The sequence below is a fragment of the Callorhinus ursinus genome, unplaced genomic scaffold (genome assembly GCF_003265705.2).
Source record: "Callorhinus ursinus isolate GAN/ISIS: 27379988/994484 unplaced genomic scaffold, GSC_fseal_2.0 scaffold5, whole genome shotgun sequence".
Classification (NCBI taxonomy): domain Eukaryota; kingdom Metazoa; phylum Chordata; class Mammalia; order Carnivora; family Otariidae; genus Callorhinus; species Callorhinus ursinus.
The window spans coordinates 32,915,410-32,941,473 of NW_027397067.1; the positions used below are offsets into that span (position 1 = coordinate 32,915,410).

Sequence of the window (26,064 nt, forward strand, 5' to 3'; positions counted from 1 at the left end):
TGTGTGTGTGTGTGTGTGTGTGTGTGTGTGTGTGTGTGTGTGTGTGTACGCGCCCGCGCGCCCGCGCGCGCGCGCTCCCGCTCGCGTCTCCGGGCACTGTCCGAGCCCGCCGTGGGGAAAGCCGTGCCCGGAGCTAGGGAAAGCCAAAGTCCGTTCCCTGCCTCGGGATCCTTTTGGATGTGCGCAAAATACGGCCCCTCCCCAGGCTGCGCCCAGGTCATCTCCGCGGCGGGCGGTGTCTGCTCCGCCGGCGGTGCCGGCTGGGGACGCGGGCCCTGTAAGTTCTCCGAGGGCCACTTGCGGAGCAGGAGGGGGCGAGGGCCGAGGACGCGGCGCGGGTCGGCTGGGGCGGCCCCTCGGAGCGCCGGGGAGACGTGGGGAGAAGCGGCAGGGGCAGCATCTTCCGAAGGGGCTGGCTCCTGGCCACGCGGGCCGGGAGCTCGAGACATTTCCACATCCCTGAGGATGGCACCAGCCCCCGCACGCTCAACTCCTGCTCCTCCTCTGTGCCACGAGTAAACAACGCAGTAGGTCTTTCCCAGTCCGTTGTGCTTGTTCCGAAGGGTTTTGCTTTCTTAGTGGTGTTGTCTTTGGATCTTTTCTTTCCCTGTCGTGTTGCTTTGGTTTGAAGTGCTCGCTGGCGTCTTCCAGGGGCAGGGGAAATAGTTAACTTTCTGTGGTGGTCAGTTGGGTTTAATATTGAGGAAGGAACTGTTAGTTTGCATTAATGAGACTACACCCCTAAGGTACAAATTAGCCTTTTAAGTTTTAAAGGAACAACAGTGTTTTTCCTATTTTTAACCACCTGATCAGTGGTTCCAGAGGTTTTCCCCTTAGAACTGAGCACAGGGCAAGGGGTGGGGTTTGGTGATGGTGTGACTGATTACGGTGTATTGGTAGCATTAACAGTACTCGGTGTTGACGGTTTTCTGTGGAGTTAAGATATTTTATGATTGTCCTGTTACATATTTCCAGTATCATCTAGCACTGCTTTTTGGAGATGTACCAGTTGATAATAAAAAAGCTTTTTCTGTACTTAAACACAGTGACAGAATCTGCCGGAAAACTTGCTGTCCAAACAAATTTCTTGTCATACTTTAAATCTTGAAATCTGGAGGGTATTATTTAAATGATTTGATTTTGAAGTTCAGATGTTCTTTTTTTTCTTAAAAGTTTAGCCTTAAATTTGTCATATGTATATAATTTGAATTCTGTTAAATATAAAGCAAAGGAAATAACTTTTTACTTGTAAAATTAAGTTTTCTTCTAGAGTATCTGTAGACAAAACAAATACCAGCATTCAAAAGGGCCCATAACAAATGGATTAATTACTTAAACTATGGCTTTTAAAGCAAATATTTCTCTAAATCTGTCACCTCAGCTGGTGGAAAGAAAAGTTTTATACCTATATTTATTTACTCTTTGTGGGGAAAGAGTTAGGAGTACTAATGATCATTTATCTGTGGAACATTAAAATTTATTTCAATGTCTAGAAAGCTTTTTTAAAAAAAAATTCACAGTGCATTCTCAGTGGTCTTTGGAAGTTACAGTTAAGTTATTTTTGTACTCTGGGTAGCTTTTCTATGTTAAGAAAGTCCTGTTGCATTTATATAAGGAAGACAGTTCATGTCTTGTCTGTGGACTACCAGACTTGATATCACGAAGGGTATAGTTCTAAGATTTGGCACAAATATTGTTACTACTAAGCTTTAATTTTTGATTTGTGTGTGTGTGTAGCGAGCACATTACTAAAATATAATCTTTCATATGGTTTAAGCAGCTAGCAAAAGCATTTAAAAAGCCACTTTTTAATCACGTTTATCATAATGTATATAAATAGAAGTGCTCATTTATTTAAAAAGGCAAGTGAATGCATATGTATAATATTTCTTAGCAGTTTATATGTACTGTAAATCATTAAGTTATTTTGAAAAGGAGAAACAGGATGAGTAGAAAGAAAAAACTTAAGTAATCAAGCCAGAATTTTCATTCAGAAGACGAGTTGCTGCCCTAAGGTGGGGGTAATTGGGTCTTAAGATTGGAGCAGTGCTTGAGCTGTACTGTATGATGTTACCAAATGAGATTGAAACTATAATGGGGCAGATGAAGATGTTCACAGGATTTTAATGTGGGAACAAATATGTAGCTGTGCTTTGAATTCTGTAACTAAAGATCATACTAAGAACCTTTAATTCATGTTAGGTTTTCATTTATTTAATAGTCATAGTTCATTTTATTTCATACTTATGATAAATTCTATTACATGCAAATTTTTGAAATTTCCTCCTTGAATATATTGGGAATTCTACAACTCTTTAAACTGGTCACCTAGTCTATGTGTGTTTTGGTTTAAAATCTTTGCATGTAGTATCCTAGAGTTAGCACCGCCTACTGGTTTCTTATGGAAAAATAATATTGTTCTTTCATTTAGTAAGCAACCCACCCAGATTCTGATCACCTTAACCATGCAAATTATTTTCAACTGCAGGGAGAAAGGATCTGGGAGGTAGAGGTGATGGGTGAGGGTAAGAAGACACATCAATTAAATTGGTTTTTGGACTGTTAGCCGACTTTGAGAGTTTCATTTAAATTTCAGCAAAGAAATCATCACTAAGTTAAAACAACTGTTAAATTTCCTAGAACTTTTCTATGGGATGCCAACGTTTGGACATTTTGAAAAATCCTGGATTACTGAATTAATTTTACAGTTTCTGTTCCAGTCTTGAACATTATAGAAAAAGAAACCTTTAGTTGGACTCCTGTCTTGAGTGTGTGGTTTGTCCAAACACTTTTGAATGCAATTTTCATCATTAAAAATAAACATTTATTTTTTCCTTATATTTACCCTTATAGGATTAAAAGCAAGCAAGTAGCACACTTATTTTTTTTTTCTTAGTTTGCATGAAGCAGCCACACTGTGGTGGTGTTATGTATGAGGGGGGGAAGTTTCAAACACATAATTTATAGAGGCACTCTTTATATTCTTAACCACAAAAAAATATACTGCCTTTTAAAAAAAGAAGAAGGCCAATTTATTTTCTCTAATTTTTATGAAAGGCTACTGTTTAAGAGATACTATATTTATGCAAACAAATGATGCCTTTGGACTATAAGAATAATGAAATAGAAAAGTAATGCACATACATATGATATGCCACAAATATTGTATTTTCCTAGTTAAAAAAATCATGTGCTATATGAATAACTGTTTCTTAGGTAAAATAATCATTTTTTAAATGAGCTAATACAAAGCGTGTGGAAAAGCTCCGATGTCTGTTACATTCTTGAACGCATTCCTCTTGAGTAAGAGTATGGTCATGCTTTGTTTACTCTTTACTGGCATTCCAAGCAACTAATTATACAGTGCATCGAATCAAGTAAAGCTCTACATTGGAAGTAGAAGAGAAGCAGATATTTAGAATTGTTCGCATGAAAGAAAGGAAATTGAAGAAAATACATTATTTAAATTTATTTTTTCTTTCTGACTTTTGAGAACTTTTATTTTTATATGCTTATTAGCTGTGACTTTAAAAAATACAGTCATTTATTCACTTCTTCTATCACATTGTCATTAAGAAAATTCTATTTTGTGCATAAAAAACTGCAATAATGATGAATTTTATTCCTGAAACTTGTTTATGGAGCTCTGGAATATAATTAAAAAGTAATTTAAAAAATTCCTCAGTGATCTGAAGTTATTGTTATTATTTTCTTATTCTTTCATATTATTAGTATTTGCTACTTCGAGTGACTTGCACAGGTGCCTTTAAAATCCCATTTTCATAATTTAATAAATATCTCTTTAGTAATTGGCAGTGGCAACATAAACTTGCACATTATTGATGACAGGGGCAATTAGTTTCACTACACCATGATTTTGAGAACAATAATTATGAAATAAAACATATGTACAAAAAGCTACTTACCCATTTAGCAAGTGTTATATAAGTATATGTGTTATCACTCTTATTTTTATTATTAAATTTTGACCTGTGGAAGAGATATATCTAACCCAGCCATTGCCAACTTCTACTAGTTTTACTTTATTCTTACAGATTTTAGTTTTTCAAGAAAATGTTGAGGCATTTTTTTTTTTTGGTCCTTATTGCTGTTCATTTGTTGTTAGACTTCTGTTAAGAAAAAGAAGAAGATAGCAGGAGAGGAAGAATGAAGGGGAGTAAGTCAGAGGGGGAGACGAACCAGGAGAGATGATGGACTCTGAAAAACAAACTGAGGTTTCTGGAGGGGAGGAGGGTGGGGGGATGGGTTAGCCTGGTGATGGGTATTGAGGAGGGCACATTCTGCATGGAGCACTGGGTGTTATGAACAAACAATGAATCATGGAACAGTGCACCAAAACAAATTATGTAATATATGGTGATTAACATAACAATAAAAAAATCTAAAAAAAATAGTTAACTTATGGACAATTGGTTTCGTGTTTTTGTAATTCTCTCACAAATTAAACTTTTTTGTTTGTTTTGCATTATCTTGCCATTTTCTGGGGCTGAAACCTAGAGAATATAGAGGTGTTGATTTCATTTTCTATCCATTCCAAGCTGCAGAGGAGGTAATGGACGAACTCATTTAGTGTTTCGGATAAAAGTGTTCTGGACTGTCCTTGGAGACTCTTCAGCTGGGGTCAAGGCTGTAAGATGTATTCCTTGGATCATGTATAAATCTAAGTGGAGAGAAATACGGTGGAAAACATGGGGACCCTGTCCTGCTTTTCTGAAAGATGCAATGGAATGCATCATTAAGCACCCTCGTAATAAAGAAAAATTCGAGATTTTATTTGCATAAATATGTTTTATAACATTGCATCTAACTCATCAATTTCTATATATTTTGTTTAGAATAATATAGTTGAAAATTTTGTCTAAATTTTAAGAGTGGAAATTAATTGGATTCATACAGAATACGTGTGTATAGATACACATTTTGATAGTTATATGCTAAATTGTAAAAGGTACAGCATATTTTTGAGTCAGTTTGGAAATTGTTACCAGATTGGAGTAGGCAAGGGCTATGTTTTCTTTAATCAAGATGAGCGGGACAGAAAAGTAAGACTAACATTGATTGATGTATCAAATGAATGTAGTTCCATTTGTTCTTCCATGAGTAGGTAATATCATTATTTTACATTTTTGAGGAAGCTGAGACTTAGATATGTAACTTGCTTGAAGCTCCACAGGTAGTAAAGGGGAAAATGACAGGAATGTCTGAATTGATACCTTATGTCCGTCCTATGTCCATCCTTCTGTACAGGGATGTTCCATTTGTGGAGAGGAATTTGTTTTGTTTCAGCTAATCTAAAACAACTGCTGCATCTTTATTCTTGGTACATAATTTAAAACTACTGTAGTCACTTTTAGTAGTGAGTGTTGTGGCCAGATAATAATAGAAAATGGCACCATTTACACAGAGACATTTACTGGTCCTGAAAGGACTTTCAAGTAACCACAACATCACAAATCTTTCCATGACTATAGGATTTTCTAAAGAGAACCAAATCATGGAAATTTGTCAGGAGCCACTGGTACTCTGTGGTCAGGAAAAAATTAGATGGTTCAACGTCTACAGGTGGCTTTATAGATGACCTGGGGGAAACACTCAACAAATATTTACTTACTAAGTACAAAGTGTAATCTGTACTTGAGGGTTTTGCAGCGTTAAGTGAAAACTTAGTCTTCTGCACAAGGAAAACAGAACCACCGATTTTCATAACACAGCAAGTCTATAAATATAGGTGTCTCTTCTGTCTACCAGCATCTCACTATCAACATCATCTCCACCTCAGAATTCACTGTTACACATATTTGGATGTCACAGTTTCTTCAAGCTCATTTTATCCATTTGTTAGTAACATAAAACACATAACTGTAAGATGTTATTTTAGGATCTGTTTTTAATTGCTGCTTCAGATGTGTGAAAAAGTCTTCCGTTATTAAGTAGTTTCCTTGGGACGTGAAAAAGTGGTTATTTTTCAATAAAGAACGGGAAACATAAACCACCGTGGAGGTAGCGTGAATGAACGTGATGAAATGGATTGCAAAGATAATGGTAAATCTGCAAGTCCATAAAAACAGTGGATTTGAAGGCCAAGGCAGAAGGACTCTTAAGATCTGCCTTTGTGTTTGGAATCTGGATAACTTGAGAACAGGTGGTATAGGGGTGCCTGGGTGGTTCAGTCGGTTAAGGGTTTGACTTCTGAATTTGGCTCAGGTCATGATTTTAGGTTCCTGAGATTGAGCCCTGAGTTGGGCTCCCTGCTGGGCATGGAGCCTGCTTAAGATTCTCTCTCTCCCTCTCCCTCTCCCCCCTTCCCCCAGCTCTCTCTCTCTCTCTCTCTCTCTCTCTCTCGAAGGAAGGAAGGAAGGAAGGAAAACTAGTGGGTGGTATAAAAGAAAACCAAAAAGTAAAAATATCAAGAGAAGAACCTGACTTGGTGGGAGAATGGTTCAGCTTTGGCCATATCACTGATTTGAAGTTCCAACATTAATTCCTGGATAAAATGACCAATGTGCAATGACATTCAGCTCTAAAGCTGGAAAACACGCTGAAAGATAGAGATATTGCAGACTTATTTATGCCAAAACTTTAGGAGGGAATAACTCACTCAAAGGCAAAAATTTGGGAAACACCTGCATTTTTTTGATTGGACGTAAAAGGATCTGGTTAAAAGCAGAAAAAGAGGAAGAGAATACCCACTGAAGCTTAGGAAAATGTGTGTGTGTAAAGGAGAAGTGTGTTGTTCAACAGGCTTAGGTGAGGAAGGTGAGGCTTGAGAAGTGTGGGAATGGTGGGTGGAAGCTGTAATTGAAATCCACTGATTTGAAAAAGGAACTGAATGAACTTGAACAAAGGAAAAATTCTAGATATGATGTGACAGCATCATGAAGAGGTCAGTCCCTAAGATTGTATGTGTCACATACTTTGTATGTGTGTTTCTCTGTGTGTGTGCATGTAACCTGATCTCAAGAGAAAGACCATAAAAAGTTTTCGTAGAACTAGGTAAGTTGATTTTTAATTACATATAGACAAATAAACATGCAAGGATAGCCAGGATAATTCCAAAAAAGAAGAGCAAAGAAGGGACTAAGCTATCATATATTAAAATATAAAGCTTTTAAAAATAAATATATATTTACTAGCTCTGTCTCCTGAAAAGGCTTCTAAACAGTGTCTCTCTGGTTGCAGTGAGCACATCCAGTGCACAAATTGTGGCTTCTAAATACCATTTCCTACTTAAGGGGACCAGAGCTTTTTAGAGAACTGGCTGATTTTAAGTCTAGGCAGAAAAAGTACAAGGTGGATATCTCATTGTGCCAGAAAGTAAGGAAATGTCCAAAGATGAGTAAGATTGTATCAACTTTATTTGTAAATCATAACTCTAAATGAGAGCCAGTTTGAAGGGCCTTCCTGTTGCCAAATTCAGATAAGTTTTACCATCAAGTGTTGTTGGTTTACAACCTCAGGAGTTTCTTAGGTGAAATTTGAAACTGGCCCCCATACTCCCAGGGTAAAGAGAAACTGAAGTGAAAGACACATCGGTCTAGGTTGTAGGTGGCAGTTTTAATAAGCAACAGAATTTGCATAGGGTGGTCACAAGTAGATCTTTTATTTTATTTTATTTTATTATGTTATGTTAATCACCATACATTACATCATTAGTTTTTGTTGTAGTGTTCTATGATTCATTCTTTGCATGTAACACCCAGTGCTCCATGCAGAACGTGCCCTCTTTAATACCCATCACCAGGCTAACCCATCCCCCCACCCCCCTCCCCTCTAGAACCCTGTTTGTTTCTTGTAGTCTTTCATGGTTCGTTGATCTTTGCATCTATCCACCAGAATCTCAAAAGTTTAGATAGATACCTTAGTGGGGTTCGGTCACGTATGCAGTCGGATGGGCTCAACAGCACATTACCCTCTTAAGACTGTGTACTTGAAGTGACTCCTAGTGTGGGAATGGTGGGTAAAATGTACATTTCAAGGACAGGGGAGGAGGTAAGGAGCATCTGATTGCCTGGGCCCAGCTTGAGGGTCAACCACCTGTCACATCTTCTCAGTGACCTGCTCCAACAAGAGTGACTGTAACAGTTTGTAAAACATTGAGTGAAGTAAAATCCATGAGTCCATAGTGAAACTCAAACAACAACGACAACAACAACAACAACAACAAAAAACAAAACCCAAAACAGGAAACAATTCTGACAATAATTAAATTGAAGGAAATGGTTAGCCTGTTTTTCTAAGGAAGAACACTTCTCTAGTTGATGAGGGACCAGTTCTTTACAAAATGATGGGGGTTGATTTATGTAAAAGCTGCTAGAATTAGAAAATTACTGTTTATAACTCCCAATGGAATAAATAATTCAGTCAAGAATAATCAACAGGTGCTAAAATCATTAGCTAAAAGTATTTTGGGCAGTAACATATTCTCATGGTGCTCAAATATTAATTCTTAATTGCTTCTAGCTGTTGTCTTTTTAAATAACTAAGTGATCAACCCGAGCTTCATTAATAGACAGCCTGATGCCATGAGCCTCCTGATGGATGCAGTACCAAGTCTCCATCCGGCACCATTTGTGAAATATTGTTGCTAGAATGTTCAAGCTGAATCTAATAAAACCTGTTTAAACTTAACTTTCAGTTTACAGAAAAATATAGGGAAAGAGGAACAGGTTAAACTAAACCTTGAGGAAAGAGACAAATTTCCAAGGTTTAGTATTCTGCATTGAACATACCAGACATGTGGCCTAGTTTCTTCAAAAGTCACACTACGGTAGGGAGAATTTTCTAGATTAGAAGAGAGTAAGAGAAAAACAAATACAATACTGGAAACTGTATATGATCCTATTTTAAAAAAAGAAACAGGCTCAAATCTTGGTAGAATTGAGAAAATTTATATATGAGCTAGATAATGATATTAGGAGATGCAAGCTGAGTGTAGTGATAAGTGCCATGCGTTCTTATGAGTCACCATCAAATGTGTGTGTGATGTGTCTGGAGCAAATCATCATTTGTTTATTTTCGAATGCAAGGAGACATGCAGATTTCATTGTACTCTTTCAGATTATCTGATTTTTTTTTTCAGTTAAAACGTTGAAAAGTCCATTAGTTGTTATTGAGAAAAAATATGTATATTAGAGTTAAACAGAGGCGGAAAGAAGTCCCGTTGCCCATGTTTAAGGTGATTTGGGGTCTTCAAGATATGAAGACAAGAAGTAAATGAAGTTTAATGCTAATCGTGGGACTGAGATATTACTCAAGGAGTAATATTACTGAATGAAGGGCATATTTTTAAGCCAGAATAAAGAAAATCTGAATGCATATTTACTTTTGTTCAGGATGGAATCCTCTAGCAAGAAGAAATGGAACTGTAAGGATGGTAATTTTCAGGAGCAAGTTTCAGAATGTTCTGAGGGCTAGTGTGATCAGTGCTAGCACAAGAAGATGTTTGCATCTTAGAAGAGGAAAGAAATTCAGTCAGTTTATTAGTTAACTGAATTCCTTCTTTATTCAGCTGTGTACTGGAGGATGGAGATTCAGTGGTAATAAGACTCCATGCCTGCAGGGAGTTTGGCATGTAATGGTGACTTTAGTCTTCTCAGGTTAAGTGCAAGGTCATACATTGAGAAGAACTGGTATGGGGATAGGAGCTTGGAGAATATAGCCAAGAATATGCAAGAGGTCTATAAAAAAGATTCTAGAACCATAAGGGGGAACTTGGCAAAATTGACAACAATTTGTCACATTTTAGTCAAGGCAATTGCATCACTTTCTTTAGCAGTACTTAGTCTATAATCTGAATGGGTCTAGCAAACAACTGAAGTTTACTTGATTAGAAGATTAGCAAGGTATGCATAATGCAAAACAAAGAGCCTGGCTTTCTAACATAGTGAGTATGTTATAGAAAAGAAGGGCCATAAATCTGGGCTGGGAAAGGGGGCAAGGGCAGCTCCAGGAGATGAATGAACTAAGAACAGGTTAAGAATTGAGAGCCTGAAGTCAGGATGAAAAGTAATAGCCAGTTTACTATTTTTAATAGAATGAGAAAGGTGCAAGGATGGATGTCTTTGGTCAGAGGAGAATATTATTCTTCCAGATTTTGATAGTGGAACAGAGTCAAATTATGAACACATTTTAGAGTTTGGGAAGGCATGTGGCTTACTAAGGTTGCTGATATTGAGAAGTTAAAGTATTGTGAGGAAAGGCTGAGTGTTGAAGTGTAATTTAGAGAAAGGATTTTTTTTAAAGATTTATTTATTTATTTTGAGAGGTAGGGCACATGTACTTGAGCAGGGGAAGGGGCAGGGGACGAGGATCTCAAGCGGACTCTGAGCTGAGCTCAGAGCCTCAAGAGGGGCTCAATCCCAGGACCCTGAGATCATGACCTGAGCCATAATCAAGAGTCTGATGCTTAGCTGACTAAGCCATGCAGGCGCCCCTAGAGAAAGGACTTTTTAAATCCATAATTGCAGACAGGGAAGAAGGTGGAAAGGAAAACTTTAAAACGTGCTAAAAAGTATCAATGACATTTCTAGAGGTTTATAATTAACTGATGCCATAAAGGAATTTTTTTCACTTATGTAGGATTTTAGTACTCTCTTTTGGAACATCATAAAGAGAGCTGTAGATAAGTAATGTTTGCATTAATCTTGATCCTGTTTGGTTAGAATATTCAGGGAATATAGAAATAAACTCTGCAGTGGTTACTGCAACCCACAGTTGAGTTTTGTAAGAAGTTACTGATCGGAACCAGGGAAACTCATATAGGATACTACACTTAAATGCTTTCTAAACATAACAGTAAATGATTCAGACTTAAAGAAGGTTATAAAGTGTTTGTTAATATATTTTTTTGTCTAGTTCAGATTTTTTTTAAGTCAGAAGTCCAGTTAGGTAGACAGACAATGGCTGTTGTTACTGCTGGATATGTTGCTGTAGCTACTATGACCTCATTGCATTTATAGATCATCAGTTATGGGTCAGACTGACTGCTAAGTGCTTAGTCGTGTTGTGGCTCATCTTAGTTACACCCTGGAAGAATATATTATTCTCCCAGATAGTAATACCTGAGAAGACATTGAGGACAGACAGATGGCTTGTCAAAAGTGCTGTCAAATGTCTGACTAAAGATCTGAACAGAAGCCTTTGGCTCCACACTTACACCAACATGCCTTCCTTAAAAAATGGAGAAGAAGATCCTTGATTTGTACATCATTAGGTCAGTGACATTTGTTTACTGAAGTAGGCACCTGCACAACAGCTCCCTACATAGGGAATATTTAAAAACACAGTGTTTTTATTCAGAATGGTGCTACATCATTTGCAATTCTTGTCCTCCTCAAGAGTCTTCGGTAGTGTTTCTGCTCTGAGCATAATTATGATTTTGAACACTTGTTCATTCATTCTTCCACATATATTGGGAATCTGTTGTATCTAAGTGTGTTTTAGGAGATTTAAAAAGAAGTTGAAGAACAAAACAAGACACAGACCCCGTCCTCATGAACTGACAACCTACTTGAAGGAAATGGTGCATGTGAAAAGAGACAGTAAGGTGATCAGAATTAAGAAAAGTATGGATGATTCCTTATGGTTACGCAGATTATTAAGGCACTTGAGAAATTTGGAATGCAGTGCCTCTGTCTTTTTTCCAGTGACTTTGCAAGGTCCTCAGATTGGGAGATTTGACAGTACTCTGTGGATATTGTGTCCAAAGTAGGAATACGTGAGCGCATACGGGGAAATGTGCAGCAGGAAAAGTAAATAGGCCAATGAAGAGGACGACAGCAACCACAAGATTTAGAGAGGGCCATCTGGAAAGGAAATTGGAAGATGAAAAAGAATGATAAACTTTCAAAGAAAAAAAGAGGTCAGCAAAATAAGGAGGTACATTTAATATGAGTGTATGACTTTGTATTCATATTTTATTCATAAAATAGAGTTCAGTATTTGGGAAAACAAATTTTATTTTGGAATATATTGAGATTATTTAAAATTTCAAATAAAAACACCTTATTAGAAACTCGTAAGTACTATAAAACATATAAAAGCAGTTAGAAATATCTATGCATTTAGATGCTTTAGGTGGACAACAGTGTATAGTTGACCCTTGAACAACGCAGGTTTGAACTGTGCAGGTCCACTTAGGCACGGTTTTTTGTTTGTTTTTTGTTTTTTGTTTTTTTTTTGATCAATGCAGTACAGCACTGTGAGTGTATTTTTCTTGTGATTTTATTAATAGCTTTCTCCATCTTAATTGTAAGAATACAGTATATATGACCCATAACATGGAAAATATGCGTTAATTGACTTTATATTATTAGTAAGGCTTCTGGTCAAGAGGCTATTAGTAGTTAAGTTTTTGGAGAGTCAAAAGCTATACGTGGATTTTCAACTGCACGGTAGTCAGAGCTCCTAACCCCTATGTTGTTCAATGGTCAACTGTCATTTTATTAATAATTTAGATCAGTGGGGTGCCTGGGTGGCTCAGTTGGTGGAGTGTGTCTGCCTTTGGCTTAGGTCGTGAACTCAAGGTCGTGGGATTGAGTGCCAGGTGGGGCTCCCTGCTCGGTGGGGAGTCTGCTTCTCCCCTTACCCTTGGCCCCCGTTGTTGCTCTCTGTCCTTCAAAGAAATAAAATCTTCTAAAAAATAGTGAACCAATGGTATGAAAATTTTGTTTTATTTAATCCCTGAGTGTATTCCATCATGTTTGTAATCTTTATTTCAGAATTGCTAGAGCCTTCCTTCCTTATTCCAGGCCTCCCTCCTGTCATTATTGCAATTGTAGAAAAAAAAAATAACAAAGGAAAAAAAGTGTAGAAGAGGGAAGAAGGGAAATGAGGAGGACAACGGGAAGACATTCTCAAGATCAACACTGCCCCGGTGAAAGAGAAGGCAAGCCAGGAAAGCAAGCCATCATGTGTAATTTTAAATTTTTTAGAAGACACATTAAGAAGAAAAAAGAAACAGATGAAATTAATTTTCATAATATATTTTATGTAACTCAGTTTATCAGAAATGGTTATTTCAACATGTAATCAATATAAAATTATTTTTTAAACATCCTGCATTTTTTTTTGGTACTAAATCTTTAAATTCCAATTTGTATTTTACACATAGAGCACAGAACTAGCAAAGGTTAAAAAGTGCTCAATAGCCACAAGTGCTAGTAGCTATGACTAGGATAATGCAGATCTAGAGGGTTCAGAAGTCTCAGGACTATGTCATGCTTTAAAATTTCTTTGACGTCTTGATCTTTAGCAGAGATTAGCCAAGATATATTTTGAAATACTCTCTGATTGTCTCAATTTTAACTTTCACTTTTTATTAAAATCTTAACCTGAAATCCACCGAAGTTCATTTTTGCTAAAAAGTAATCTCGGGGCACCTGGATGGCTCAGTCAGTTAAGCATGAGAGTATGGTCAGTTCGCTAAGGAATATTAATATTTGTTCAATAAATATTTCTTGAAAAATTGCTCTTCACCATTCTGTGTGTCACGAGATACTCCATAATGTATGAGAATGGAGATTTTGGTGTAGAAGGGGCAGACGGTGATAAATTCCCTAAGAGGTAAAAATATAGTTCAGGGTTAACATGGTATCTTATTTTGTATTAAATCAGAAGATTAATTTCCTATATAATTCTGCTCACAAAATATGACTCATAATGTGAATAAAGTCAAACCAGTTTTTGATGACTGTATGTAGAATGACACATTATTTGAAAAGAACACCACAAATTTATAGAATATTAAACAATTTGTATAGTCTCCAAGAATGAAGTGATTTAGTATCCTTGGTTAAAACTTGTGAGTCACCAAGAATTTGATGGGGAAATATGAACATTGAATGTTGACCTATTATCGCTCATTATTTGACTGTTTCAGAGCTAAGCCTAGGTCAGGATTCCCTTTACAGTCTTCCAAGGTGTGTCCTTGTGTGAGTGAGAGGGATAGGACTGTGTGAATGTGTGGAATGGGAAGGGGAGGAAGTTCATTGCTTACAAAAGCTGGAGGAAATGGCATTAAATACCTAGTTACCATATAGAATATAATGAGAGTAGTAGCTCCCATTCTTTTTTGCCCTTTTTTTTTTTGATACCATGTCTCTTTGTCCTTAAAAGATGCATGTATAATGTTAAATTTAAACAAAGTGTACTATGAGATTTCTTGTTTTTGATACCCGGACAGGGAGCTGGAAGTACTCAAAGCACACTAATTCTAGATTTTGGGTTCTAAGGTTTTGACTGAATGTGCCATGGTTTTGATTCAGTTGTGTAACTGCAAAACTAATATATCTCAAAATATTAATGAGCAAGTTATACTTTTTCTTTCATGTCAAAAATGTAATTGTGAATTTGGTATTTTTACTTATCTAGTGAGCATTATATTGCTATGTCTATCAGATCTTCAATTAAGGGATTAAATCCTTAGTTGTTTTTGATCTTTCTCTGGTGAAGGAGAAGGAGGTTAATATATCTATATTGAAATCCCATAATCTCAGATTAGGTTTACAATATACCTAGGAGAGAAGGTAGGCTTGGATTTGTTACCAGTTGAAAATAAATGGTTTGGTCTTATAATTTCCTTTAATATAAGGGGCAGGAAGTTGGATATAGGAAATTATTCATTCTCAAAATCCAAATTTTTTTTTAAAGATTTTATTTATTTATTCATGAGAGAGGAGAGAGAGAGGGAGAGAGAGAGAGAGAGAGAGAAGCAGGCTCCCAAGGAGCAGGGAGCCCGATGCGGAACTCGATCCCAGGACCCTGGGATCATGACCTGAGCCGAAGGCAGACGCTTAACCATCTGAGCCACCCAGGTGCCCCAAATTTTTAATTTTATACTTCATCAGATGATTTCCTCCAGATAACTCAATTGATGCATATATTCTAAAAAATGTGTATCTGTTAAAAAATGAAATAAAAATGGAAAATGCTCAAAAAGTCTTAAAAGGAAGCATTGTTATTATGATAGTATTGATGTTGAAATTTTAATCACTAGTGAGGAGATTCAAAATTATATCTTCCTTTTTATTCATATTATTTGGTATAAATCCTTTCAGCTTTTGTTTAAATAAGCAGTGATATAATTTTTAGTGAACATTTGTAATTATATATACTTGTATAATTTGTATAGTATATACATAATAATCACATATAAATGTTTAGACATATGCTATATATGTAGTAAAATTTTGCACTTAAAAATATACTTTAAACTCACTGTCATTAACTATCATTTGTAATGTAATTTTAATGGCAATGTAGAATTTCACAATATACTTTGCTATACCCCACTGTGAATGTTTTAGTTGATTTTCTGTATTTTCTTCTGATTTTTATTTCAAATAATGTTTATTCCCATACTTACATCTTTTTGTGTTTGTTTTAGAACAGTGTTGTAGCATTTTATACACTTCTAATGAATTCATACTTTTTAGTTATATTTTTAGTGAAAACACAAGTTTAGCACTTCATCCAGTGTTCAGGAAATTTATCTTCTTGTCCAACATTAGTAGAAAAACTGTGTTGGACTTACTTACAGATGATCCTAAAAACAACTCCATATCACATGGAGTTTTATATATGGAAATAGTATATAACCTATTGCAGATATTTTCAGGCGCAGTTTTTACATACCTTGCATGATTATTTCAGAACCTAACCACTAAGAAATAGGCTATGTAATTGTATTTCATAGAATATTTTTCTTACATGGGCAGTGACATTTTGAACACTTAATGTAAAAAAATTGCCAGAGCTTTTAAAATTTAAAAATTTAAAATGTTAGAGTGATTTCTTAATATTTTCACCACATGCATGTGTGTTAGCGTTGGAGTGCTCTGGTTGCTTACTAGCACAAACAATAACACTTTTTAGTAATGTGTCACTCACCTGTGAAAGTTACTCGAAGCATGTAACCTAAAAGACAGAATTACATGGGAGAGGAGTATGACATCAAGGCTTTTTGCAGGTGGAAATTAATTATTTCCAACAACACAACAAAGCAATGTTAATTCTTTTGAAAAAGAAGCAAATGGAAGCGAGAACGATGCTTCTGGCCGTTATCACTGATCACTCAGGGTAGTTGGGTTTTTTACCTGCCACCGGAAGAGTGCCTGGTGCTGTGAGGGGCATCTGGGTGGCTCAGGTGGTTAGGAGTTCAATTCTTGATTTCTGCTCAGATCTCAGGGTCATGAGATCGAGCCCTGTAACCATGGAGTACCACTGTTAAGCATGGAGCCTGCTTGGGGTTCTCTCTCTCTCCCTCCCCGCCTCCCCACCCATGCTCTCTCTCTCTCTCTAAGAATAAAATAAAACAGAAATCTTAAAAAAAAAAAAAAAAGAGTGCCTGGTGCTGTGAATCTTTTCTAGGGAAGAGAAACTGTACATAGATAGCCTCCTTTTGAGTCCTCTAAAGTTTCCAGGATGACTAGAGTTTGCAGAAAAGAACTAGAACCGTTTGATGCCCAGTTTTTTTGTTTTCATTTTTATTTTTTTTTGTCTGTTGTGCGAATCACAGTAGAATTCTAAAAAGTACAGGAAGAAAATAGTAGTTTTCTCAGCAGATTATTCTGAACTAATTTTAATGACAGTTTTCAAATGCTTTTCTTTCATTTACTCGGGTTAATTAGGGTTTTCTCCCATCATGTTGATGGCAATAGTAAAAAAGTGTTTTTTTGTTTTTTCCCTATTTTTTCCAGTAATATATTTTTAAAAGATTTTATTTATTTCTGGAGAGAGGGAATGTGCATGTGAATGTGCACAAGTGGGGGGAGGGGCAGAGGAACAAAGAGGCAGGGGTGGAGGGAGAGGGTAAGGGAGAGACTCCTAATCAGACTCTGTGCTGAGCAGGGCTCCATCTCATGACCCTAAGATCATGACCTGAGCCGAAACCAAGAAAGAGTAGGACACTTAACCAACTGAGCCACCCAGGCGCCCCAGCCAGCTGAGCCACCCAGGCACCCCTTTAGTAATACATTTTTATTTTATTTTATAAAATCTTGATTTGTGATTGGTTGGAAATTAAAAAAAAAAAAGTCATTCACCACAAATTGCTTGAGAAGTATTGGTATAAAACATAGCACCTTGCACTTACGCATTTTTTGTCCTTTCTAGATTATGTTCATCTTGAAAATGAAGATGGCATAATTGAGTCATTCACTAATTCATATTTATTCATTTGCTTAAAAACCCTTACCAATTGACACACTGTTAGTTACTCATACACAGAATATAGAAAACATTGTCCCATTTGTAATGGGCTCACAATCTCCAGGGAAATTTAATTCTGTGAGAGTAGTTACCCCAGTGTTTATAGAGTCAATAAATATTCCTAGAATTAATTGCATTACTTAAGTAAATATATACATATAAATATATTCATACATATACAGTGTATATACATATGTATTATAACATTTATATTATTTTTGTTTTTTAAACCTCTGGCATTATATGCAAATTGCCTAAAATTTTAAAAGAAATTATCACAAGCAAGTCACATTGAACTATTCTTATCCTGTAATAATTCTGAATAAAAACAAAAATTTCATATAGAGACTGATACTGTTATTCTGAGTAGTTCACCCAAAAAATCTGAGCAAATATCAGAAGCATTTTTTATTTTTTTTGAAGATTTTATTTATTTATTTAACAGACAGAGAGCATAAGCAGTAGGAGCAGCAGGTAGAGGTAGAAGGAGAAACAGGCAGGGAGCCTGATGTGGGGCTCCATCCCAGGACCCTGGGATCATGACCTGAGCCGGAGGCAGATGCTTAACTGACTGAGCCACCCAGGTGCCCCAGAAGCATTGTTGATAGAATTACAACTCTAAAAAAAAAATAAGGAAAGAGGAGCACGGGAAAACTTTCTCCTTTTCAGATGAAAATATCTGGAAAATCTGTAAATACTATTCTGTGATTGTCTTAAAAATGGAATAAGTTTTTTTAATTTTTTTCTGATTTGCAAAGATTTACATATTTTGACCCCATCGATTTACGTTGAATGCATACAAACTAGCATTGTAGCTGTGCATGTTATTAATGCCTATAGATTCTGCCAGTATATTTACATATACCTGATTAACATCGGTTTCACCTAAATCAAGTTACTTTTCTTCATTTTGGTCTATTTTTTGTTTGCTTTTACAGAAATATTATCTCACCATGCTACGTTCCCCAAAGTACCACTGTGACATTTTGCTTTTTTAAAAATATTTGGTGAATTCTTAAATGTATCTTTTTTGTGCATGCCATATGTTCAACTCCTGTCTCAGATTTCTTCATAAAGCTTATGTGGTTATTTCTGTTATCATTTCCAAAAATAATTTACTCTGAAGACATAGTTTTAGTAAGCAAAAGCAGTATTCAGTATTACTAGGTTTAAATAATATACAGCAGTTTTTTATACGACAGAGGCATACAAAATATGCCAGGTTTTTTAGGTCCATTATTTTTATTTCTATTTTATAGATTTTTGGCCTGGAGAATCGAGGGATTAAGTAACCGGCCCAGGCTGACAGGGCTGCTAGGTAGCAAAGCTAAAACTTCAGTCCAGGTCAGTCTGATGGAAGTCTGTAATTCTGACCCACAAGGTTACTCTCATTTCATACTACATGCTATGTTAAGTAGGATTTGATTACTTACACAGATGATCCTTTGTCTTGGTCTGTTCGGGCTGCTATACCAGAATACCATCGACTGGGTGATTTATAAACAATAGAAATTTATTTCCCCCATTTCTGGAAGCTGGGAAGTCCAAGATCAAGATGGCAGCAGGTTCACCGTCCAAGGAGGCCGTCTTTCTGGTTCATAGAGAGCTGTCTTCATGATGCGTCCTTACATGACAGAAGGCATGACAGAGCTCTCTAGGGGCCCATGGGGGCTCCACCCTCATGATCTAATCACATCATAGAGGCCCTACATCCCAGTACCATCACGCTGGGGGTTAGGATTTTAACATATGCATTTTGCGGGGACACAAAACTTTCAGTCCATAATATCCTTTTATTTGATGTTCGTTATTTTTTTCTGACTAACAAAACGTGTGTTAACACTTCAGAAAGTCTGTGAAGCCATTGAGCTCAGATAATGCTCTCAGTATACAATTACTGAACATTTGCTCCTTTGGCTCAAAACAGGTAAAGTGACAACACTGTAAGTTGTAAAGACCCCACCGCCACAGTCATCATTTCTGTTATCTCAGGGTAAAATCAACAATCAGGATGAAGAAAGCCATATGGCTGGAAATCGACTTGATGGAGTGTTTTTTTTTTTTTCTTTCTGTTTAGGAATTAAACATTGATTAAATTTGAATTGGAGAGGATTCCAAAAATATTATAACCTGAAAGTATTGTACAATCCCCCTTCAACACATATGCAAGGTATTAAAAGGAAAAGCCACTGACACTCTTGTCTGGAGTTTTTTTCTTTTCAATATTCTTTGACTTCCAACTGAAGCCTGTTACTTGAAGGAACAAGTAACCTAAATTCAAGACATCTTTGGCGGGGTGGTGGGGTGGTGGGGTTGTGGTGCTAGAAATAGCAGTGCTTTTCTAAAACGCTAAGTTGGCAATAAAAAGAACGAAGGGGAATCCATGATTTCAAGGAATTTATCTTTATGAATCTGCATTTAAAAGTGTGGTCTGAGAAGGAGAAAGAAGTAGCAAATTGTAAGTTGTAATCAATTCAACAAATAAATGATGACTATTGTATTAGTTTGCTAGGGCTGTTACAACAAAATGCTAGAGCCTGCTGGCTTAACCGACAAATGTATCTTCTCACAATTCCAGAGGCTAGACGTCTAAGATCAAGGTGTTGGCAGGTTTGTTTTAAGACCTGTCTCCTTAGCTTGCAGCCTTCTTGCTCTGTGCTCTTATGGTCTTTCTTGTAGATGCTCACATCCTTGGTGTCTCAATCTCTTTTATAAGAAAACCAGTCATACTGGATTAGGGTTAACCCATATGATGTTATTTTACCTCAGTTGCCTCTCTCAAGGCCCCATCTTCATATACAGTCAGAATCTGAGGTCCTGGGGGTTAGGACTTTAACATACACATTTTGGTGGGACAGGATTCAGTCCTTAACAGGTGTTAACTATTTCAAACACTGTGGTAAATACTAGGGGAGTGGACTACAATTCTGGCTTCAAGGAGTTTGCCGTCCTTGGTGGGATAAGGTCATAACTGTGTGGGTGGTCCGGAGGTAACTCCAGCCTTTCTCGTGCTGCCTAAAATCCGGTGACCTCGTTTGAGTAGCTGGGAAGGTGTCCTCAGTCTCTCAGAAGCATCTCATTTTAAGAGGGCACTTTTCTTATTAGAAAATGTAAAGATTTCATTAAGGTTACGTATATGAGACATTGGAAAAACAGTTCAGTGGGAGCATATGATTCAGAGTTGAATTAAAGCTATACACAGGAGTATGAATTCAGTTCTCCCAAGTGGGGAGTTTCAGTTGTCAGGAGAATAACTGATGCTTTGGGGGAGAGGTCAAGAATAAGAACAAGTTTAGAATTATCTCAGTGGAGGTGATGTGTATAGTTGAGGTGAAAATGGATGAATCTGAGAATAAGGAATTGTAAGTGGGAAAGTGCTTCTCTCATAGCATTTATGCTCAGTGTTACTGAGCGAAAGCAAGGCTAACCAGTGAGAAAGTTGGAAAGACTAAATAGGTCTGTGGAAGCTGAGAGAAATTATGAAGAAAAAGAGGTCTGTCAAAGGGTCTATGAGAGTTCAGTTTGTTGTTTAAAAAGTTTATAAACACGTTTAATTTGTTAGATTATTGGGAGGGAAGATTTTTAGCCACAAACCTATTAGCAACTGTCAGATATAGGTCAAGTCCACCATTTTTTGGTCAACAATTTGAGTTTCCTTTATGTGCAGTGTACACATATCCCATGATAGTCTTTAAGTAATACTGAAGAATGACTGGCTACGTGAAGTTCTTTTCTGTAGAGTATTAAATTGTGAAATCAGTAATCAAAGTATTTGTATTAGAAAATCATTATTACTACAGGAGCCAAAACCTTTTAAAGTTTGATTTTTTTTCATTCTCTTTATAAAATAGTTTTTTTAAAAGAGATCAGTATTTTCTATCTATATCTAAGTAAATCATATTCACTAATAAATTAGAAAAATTATCAAGAGTTATCCTTTTCCCTTCAAAATATGATTAGTACATTAACCTTTTTAGACTTACTGTCAGAGCTGGAAGAGCTTAACTGTATCTGTTAAGTGTTTTAACTAGTCAGTGATGAGCTCTTCTGTTGTAACTGTGATGGTTCTTAATCCCTTTAGGAGGAGCTTCAGCTTTGCAGAACGAGGGTTCTCAGCCCCTCAAGACCAGAGAACCTGGGAAGGGCCTTAAATGGGCAGACTGAAGACCTGTGTGTAATTCCTATCCTGGCTTTTGAGCTTACGTCACACTTTGCATGCCTGAGCTTTGGTTTCTACATCTGTAGAAAGTGGTGCTAAATTTCTTTGCTCTATCAGATTATTGGAATGATTGATGGGGGAAAAAAGCCCTTTGTGATTTTCATCTATGTGATTTCTTTTTTTTTAAGATATTTATTCATTTTAGAAAAAGAGAGCAAGCGCGAGCAGGGGAAGGAGCAAAGGGAGAGGGAGAGAGAGAATCTCCAGCAGACTCCCCCTGAATGTGGAGTCTGAAGCGGAGCTCGATCTCAGGACCCTGAGATCACGACCTGAGGCGAGACCCAAGAGTCGGTCGCTTAACCTACTGAGCCACCCAGGCACCCCCAAAATAAGGAAGTTTTAAAGCAGGGGTCACAAAGGAGGCTGAAATTGCCTCTTTGTGATATAAGAGGGTTCTCTAACATGACTACCTGAGAGTCACAGCCCTGTCTAAATGTGAACCCTGTTGTATCGAGCATCCCAGGGTAAAAAATAAATAAGAAGGTAGGAGGCCATTTAGTTGGAAGATTATGCTGGCTACATGAAGCTGCCATCCCTGTGGGAGGTATGCAGGGCTGTGCTTTGATTTTGAATTGGAGAAGCTTATATACATACACACCTGAATACATAAATAATAATACCAATAAATAAAAACATTAAAAAAATTTTAACTAACAAATTTTGCAAATATACCCCCTCCCCTCAAATAAGCTAACCATGGAAGATAATTACAAAAAGACTATTTTTTTCAGAAGGTATTGTCTTTTTGATATTCCCTGATGTCCAACTGGTTCGCATGCACTTTTCAAAACAACACTACTGTTGACTGAACAGAATATACGTGCTGGCTTTTTGTGAGTTTCCTTTAACTGGCCACTTTTTGGCCCCAGTTATAAACTCTACGGAAGCTTTTTGGTTTAAGGTCTGGTGTATTGTAAAAAGCACACCTTTTGAATCAGATCTGGACTCAATTACTGGTTTTGCATCCACCTCTAAAAGTTTCCCAGGTTTATGGGGACTTAGAGTGGAGCTTGGGAATCAGCATAATAGAAGTTCCCCAGTTTACTTTAAGGTGCCTTTGGGATGGGAACCAGTGCTGTATCAAGTAATTCAAAAACATTACAAAGTAAATTTAGCGTTCTGGTGTAGTGTCCCTTCACCTCTTTATCCCCAGCTCTGTGAGTGTGCACGTGTGTGTATGTGCGCATTCATACACACATGCATGCGCTCTAATACAGTGACTATGTTTGAATAAGTAGCTATCAGTTTTTGTATTTTTCATTTCATTTGCTTTTCATTAACAACTTTTGTAGTGTGATTATGAATTAATGCGGCTACTTTTCTCATCACAAAACCCATGCAAAGGCAGTTATTAAAGCGGAGTATGACAACATTAGCTGGGATAAGTGTAGAGCTGAAGCAGACAACTTTGAGTTGACAGTACACACATCAGGGTAGAAATTCTGATATGTTTTAAAAATGAATTCCACTTCTTTATATTATGTCTAGTTTTACAGCCTCAGAATTGTACAAGCTTGGTCATAAATAAATGTGTGTGCGTCTTAATTATTTTTCAAATTTTTCAAATTTCTTTTCCATAGTCTTTATGTTGACAGCTGATAGGCCGTTAGGTCTTGTATTTAACATTTTGGTAACTGGCATTCAATACAGTATAGATTTCTCAAAATGGATTTTTTTTTTTTTTTTAGCATCTTGCTTGTATCACTGTAGGCCTCAATAGGGCCAGTGCTAACATGAGCTGCTTCTCTTTCTCAATTAGTGGGTCATTCATAAAAGCAATATCTCCTTAGCCTCCAGAAAACACATGAAGGATACAGTGATATAAACAAAATATATACAAGCACTTATTAAAGAGTCCAAGTAGAAATGAAGTGTAGATCACCCACTGTTCTGGATCATTCCCTCTACCAGTGCAGAAAATGGAGAAATGTTCATAATATATTCTGTTTTGTTTTATTCATTGGCAGAATCCAAGCTGTAAGGTCATGGGCCACTGAAACTTTATTTTATAGTTTGGTGAATTTTTATTATGTTTTATTTTCACAGTCTTAATTCTTTAAAACGTTACTCTGTACCAGTCATGCTTATTCGAGAGACACACGTACATGGATTATTCATTTCACTCTGTTTTCATAAATTGCCTCATCATCAGCATTATCATAACCAATTTTATGTACCTACTGTGTGCTAGGCACCGATACATGAATGACTAGCATACTCTCCATGTTGCTTTTATAATTCTAGAGAGTAAGAGTGCAGCTGTGTAATGGTGTTTAAAGGTCAGTTTCTTTCTTAATGTATTTTATAATTTCATGATTACCAGTAAAAACACCAATTCTTGAATACTAACAGTGTACCAGGTATTATGTAGTCATTGTTTCTCGTATTTGTACAATCCCTGAAAGGTACATGTCATTTTCTTTCCCCATTTTATAGATTATGGCAATGAAAACTTAGATCACTTGCCTGTGTCACTTAGCAAATAGCAGAGCAGAGATTTGAAAATAAATCCATCTGACTCTATGCCTGACCTTTTTCTCGCAAACCATAGTATTTTACCATCACAGTCTCCGCTTCAGGATTGCTGTTACCCGAAGATCATTAGAATTAGAGTTCCCGGAGCCCCTTAGTTAATTCTCTAACTACTCATCTTGATTTGAAATGCACAGCTCCTAGCTTTCCAGTCACAGTTTGGACTGGCGCCCAAAATGGTCTATTGAGTGTTTGGTTGTATAAATGACTGCAGCAACTTGCCATCTTCTCGATCAAGCAACTGAATAGTACGTAATTAGATCCAGCACTTAGATTTTGCTTCCTCCCATGATGTTTTTATCATTTGGTGATTAGATTACAATGTCAATGATTAGCATGCATAGTTTCCCCACTCTAAGCAATAAGAAACTCTCTGTTCCATGTTTGAAGTTGGCTGCTGGGTTAATCCACTAACTGCCTGTACCTTGATCCAAAATTATATACTGATGAATGGTGATGAATTCCATGAAATTCAGGAAGCTGCTTTGTTGGCTGACACTAAGACGTGTTAGGATTTGACGTGGCTGTATATAAGTGTTCGCACTCCAGCAGAATCCCAGGAAAAAGAGAGAATGCATAGAGCTGGAGAACTATCCCTAGGGCAAAATCTATGAAGGCAGTGTAAAAATAATAATAACAATATTATCAAAAACTTCTTTAGTTACCTGTATTGCCAAGCAATATTCTAAGCATACTGCGTGTGTGTAGTCACCTTAGCAGTGAGGAAATTGAGATATAGGGAAGATAAGCCCCGGTCACAGAGTGGCAAAGCCGGGATTGCAGCTCAGGCAGTTTTATTCCAGATTCTGTGTTTGTTTTTTTTTCCTTAACAGTTTTATTGAGTTATCATTGACATATGAAAATTATGTATATTGGGGCGCCTGGGTGACTCAGTTGGTTAAGTGACTACCTTAGGCTCAGGTCATGATCCCGGAGTTCCAGGATTGAGTCCCACCTGGGGCTCCCTGCTCAGCAGGGAGCCTGCTTCTCCCTCTGCCCCTCCCCCTGCTCCTGATCGCTCTCTCTCTTACTCTCTCTCAAATAAATAAATAAAATCTTTAAAAAAATTATGTATATTCAACTTGATGTTTTCATATATAATACATTGTGAAGTGATCACCATGATCAAGCTAATTAACATATCCATCACCTTAAGATTCTGTGTTCTTAACCATTGTGAATTCTTTCATAAAACCTCATGTGGATATAAATGTGGTTCTGAGCATAAAATGCAGATTTAATTTACATGATTTCTAACACAGAGATTAATAATTCTGAATATAAATTTTGAGTAAAAATGATACTTTCTGTGAATTCCCATAGTGTTTCTGCATAAGTAAATGGAACTTTTATTTTGTGTTGTATTTTTTTTAAGATTTTATTTATTTATTTGAGAGAGAGAATGAGAGAGAGAGAGAGAGCATGAGAAGGGGGAGGGTCAGAGGCAGCAGCAGACTCCCCGCTGAGCAGGGAGCCTGATACATGACCTGAGCCGAAGGCAGTCGCTCAACCAACTGAGCCACCCAGGCGCCCCTTGTGTTGTATTTTTTAACATGAAAAATGCTATTCTAGCCTTCTGTCCTGTCATAATGTTACTCTCTTTTGTTTCTGTATGTTTCATTTTTTCAAAACTATTTCCAGTGTGCAAGTTGATGTAATTCTCATAACATCAGGTGTTTTGGGGGCAGGTGTTGTTTTCTAAATCTATTAACAAAGAAATTAATCATAGAGACATGTAATGAGTAGCAAAAAATCACCAGCAAGTGAATATGAGGCTTGGAATGAGAATACACATTTGATTTCTAGAGAAGCAAAGGCTATATTGCATTATCCAAATTTTGATGGAATAGTTTTAGGTTTCAAGAAACAAGGTTTTAGTAGTAGTATGTGAGGCTATAGGTACAAGTAGCATAAGTGAGGGAAAGGAAGTGGGCAAACTGTACAAATAGGAATATTAGCCCATTGAGAAACAAGACATAATTTCAGTATCTCATGAAAAATATTTATGAATGTTGAAAAAGATCAGTATTCTCTCTTTCAAAAACTGCCTTTTCATATTTCATATTTTTTCCAGGAAAAAATGT

At 36.8% G+C, this 26,064-nt stretch overlaps 1 protein-coding gene across 9 annotated transcripts in view; it reads left to right on the forward strand.

Moving 5' to 3' along the window:
• RALYL (RALY RNA binding protein like) overlaps positions 1-26,064 on the forward strand; it is a 682,789-nt gene that overhangs the window by 1,687 nt on the left and 655,038 nt on the right. For 2 of the 9 annotated variants that reach the window (XM_073892719.1, XM_073892717.1), the window contains exon 1: positions 107-277. The exons of 5 other annotated variants lie outside the window; for them this stretch is intronic. The gene's annotated coding sequence lies outside the window, so the exon portion shown is untranslated. Of the gene's footprint in view, positions 1-106; positions 278-397; positions 528-26,064 lie in introns of those variants that run through there. 2 more of the 9 variants (XM_073892720.1, XM_073892718.1) reach the window with 2 other exon arrangements.